Consider the following 3362-nt stretch of genomic DNA (forward strand, 5'->3'; position numbering starts at 1 on the left):
GTGACAAAGATAGAAGTATACACAATTTTAAGGGATGTTTGTATCGAGTCAGATAGATTCTATCTTTGTCACACTCACAGGATTTATCGATGATGGCATCTCTTTTAATTTCCAGTCAAAAAATTGTGGAGCGGAATGGCGCTACCTTCTAAAGATATAGTACCTTAATCGTGTGCTGTGCTGTCCAAGGTCACTGGTGTGCTCTATTTAAATATTACATGTTACCAACTTCATAACAAAATCACAGCCACCTCTAATTCCAAATTTATTTGAAGGCACGGTATCATATACGGGGTCATTATAAATGTTTGTAACAACTAGTGGGCGTAGCAACGCACCTAAAGCATAGCGCACAGCCACCTACGATGGTACAATCATTTATAATGACCCCGTACTTACTCGTATGTGCGACGATTCAGTCGTTTTCCTCATTCCAGCAATCTTCTTCTTACTTATGGCCCTTACATTAAAATTGATACGTTTTGGGGAAGATTATAGGAAAATCTTTTATGTTTATATGTGATGTGTGAAAGTGAGTGTTGGTTGAACAAAAACCCAAATTTGCACTATTTTCAGTTTTTGTTCAATATCTCCTAAGATATGAGTCTCACAGAAAAAGTTGAACTCATATTTTTTAAACTAGAGTAAATTCACTAAAATTTGAGACCTAAGCAAACTTTGTTCGTCCAGCAGTTTCCGAGATACAGCTTTTCAAATATTGGATATGTTTTCCAAGAAGTGAAACAATTTTGTATACGTCTCTAATTTTATTAAATATCGTCAAAAGTCATGGGTAATGAACTTGAAGTATATTTATTTAGCCTTAAATTGAGCTCCGAGGGGCACCTGCAGGTTCAATGCTTCCCTCAAAAGTGGCACCACTATATTTCTGGTTCCACTATAAAAATCTGGGAAACTACAGGCACCTGTATCTTTTTTAAATACACAACAGGGTTAAATTTAAATTCAGAAAACGACGATTAAAGGATTTTAGGATTACAAGTTTTTTTTGTCAAAACAATTTATGACCGGTATTGAGAGGTAAAATTCCAGGTAATTTTCCAATAATATCTTTTTCGGGGTGGCTGTTGTCGTTTTATGGGAGTGACCGCTATTAGGAGGGTCATTAGTATGGGTTTTCGGTATAATCTGTTCTGAGAACTATTTTATCTCCAAGCGGAACACAACCAAAAAAAAAATCGGACATGAACTCAATTATTTGTGGTGAGCCCAGATATTGAAGACCGAGACGAAGTTGAGGAGGGCAACTGGGCGATTTTGAGATCTGTCATCCGTGCACATGAGCGGCTTGTGTTACATCACAGTGGCACCGGTTAAATATTAGGTAATAATTCCGTTTTTTCACTTCTTTAGAGGCTTTCTTTAACAGGGATAATTTAATTATTAAATATTTCGTGTAATTGATGGATGTAATTGATAAATAAATCGTGACAAATAGTTCAAATGACCTTACATTTGACTCGATCGATCCGCCTCTGGACATTTCTACTCCTTGAAGTACTTCTACTCCGCTCAGAATAGTTAATAGTACCGTGCGATCAAATTAAAAAAAAATTAAAGTAGCCGAAAATGGTGGTTTGAACCAATCAAAGCATCAGAATAGAACAATCCACTCGATTTTTTTTTTTTATTGATCGCACGTTATATTATATCGTTAAGAGTAGAAATGAGTCTTTCGTGGCTAGCCCAGAGATTGAAGGCCGAAACGCAATTGAGGCCGATAACTTTCTACTCTGAATGATATATACTATTTTATCTTCAAGCGGATCACAAAAAAATCGAAAATAAACTCACTTATTTATTTTTCTTTTCATGCAGTTACAATCTTCAAATTTTAAGGCACAAGTAATTTCTACTTCCCTTGTTATTAGTACTTGAAGTTTCGATAATATTTGTAAAGTCTATAATGCTATTCATTGTGTTCGATATACTTTCTGCAAATTTCCACGTAAAACTTTCCCAAAATGGTGAATGATCGCGAATCATCCGGTCAGACATAACTCTATGGACATAACCTACAATAATTTATAATTCTTCGTCTAGGGAACTCAGAAATTTTACCTTTGTAGCCAGATCACCGTGATTCATGAACATTATTATACTATACATACACAATTTAATACTTTTCGGGACTTTGGTGGGACTAGATCCTACATAGGTAGTTTGCCGCGATCTGCGTCAATTTTCGTGGAGTAAAATTCATATGGCCATCGGACTTCAGTTATTTGCTAAATATAACAAAAATTATCAAAACGGAATAGCAAACGATTACAACTTACAGCTGTTTACTTTTCAACAGTGAACGGTTATCTTGCGTTATTTTTTAATATTGACATCCAGACATCATGGCGTCTGACATCCACGCTGTGGCCATGCCCACAACTCCACAACGGGCGGCTCGTGACAGAATATATGGGACGTGGTTAAATATTGGGTAATAATTTCGTTAATTCGCTTTTTTAGAGGCTTTTCTTTAAAAGGGATAATTTAATTTTTACATATTTTGTGCAATTGATAATTGTAATTGATAAATAAATCGTGACAAATATTTCAAATGACCTTACATTTGACCCGGTCGAGCCGCCTGTGGGACACTTCTACTCCTACGACTTGAAGTACTTTTACTCCGCTCAGAAAAAAATGAGTCTCTATGGAGATACACAAAGGCGCTTGAAGATAAAAAAAAAGAGTGTGTCGTAAAGACGCACGATAGAAGTGAAACTTTTGTATTACAGGAAAATCAGAATATTGTAAATTATCTCTGATAGATGCAAGAGGAGGTGGCTGAGCTGAGGTGCTAGTTGCTGGTTCATTATCTTTATTTACACCGTTTTTTTCACATTCTGAACTGTCACTTCACTCGTACGTTTTCTCTCACGCCACGCTCTTGTTCTTTCTGCGTCTGACTTAAGCATATTTACAACAAAATTGTATATTTTAACGATAACACTAAACAATATCGAAATGCGTAACTCATTGTTCATTTTTAATTAAAAGAGAGGACATTATCGATAAATGCCGTGAGTGTGACAAAGACAGAAGTATACACAATTTTAAGAGATGTTTGTATCGTGTCAAACAGATTAATTTACATAAATTAGACTCCAAATTAAGTGAGATGGAAACATTGGCGCAACCGTTGTGCGAGCATGTGTTTACCCCCACCCCTTTTCGTCACACAAAAAGGTTGCCGATCAGAATTTCAAACCCCTCCCATAAAGTTTCACTTCAAAAATTACACTCAGAAATATGCGATTTTCGACCGCTTGTAGATAAAATAGGTGTATATTCTATATAGATATTTATTCTTTAACCTTTCTGTAATAATCTTATCACAAAAA

At 35.6% G+C, this 3362-nt stretch overlaps 1 long non-coding RNA gene across 1 annotated transcript; it reads right to left on the reverse strand.

Annotated features, from left to right (window-relative positions):
* Window positions 1–1803: 1803 nt before the first annotated feature.
* Window positions 1804–3097, reverse strand: LOC138137397 (uncharacterized). The gene is made up of 4 exons (XR_011161715.1): window positions 2586–3097; window positions 2301–2492; window positions 2083–2249; window positions 1804–2023 (listed from the first exon to the last, which is right to left on the reverse strand). It is a non-coding gene; the product is annotated as an uncharacterized lncRNA (long non-coding RNA).
* Between the last annotated feature and the right edge of the window lie 265 nt (window positions 3098–3362).

Source organism: Tenebrio molitor, chromosome 8, assembly GCF_963966145.1.
Source record: "Tenebrio molitor chromosome 8, icTenMoli1.1, whole genome shotgun sequence".
In the NCBI taxonomy this organism is placed as follows: domain Eukaryota; kingdom Metazoa; phylum Arthropoda; class Insecta; order Coleoptera; family Tenebrionidae; genus Tenebrio; species Tenebrio molitor.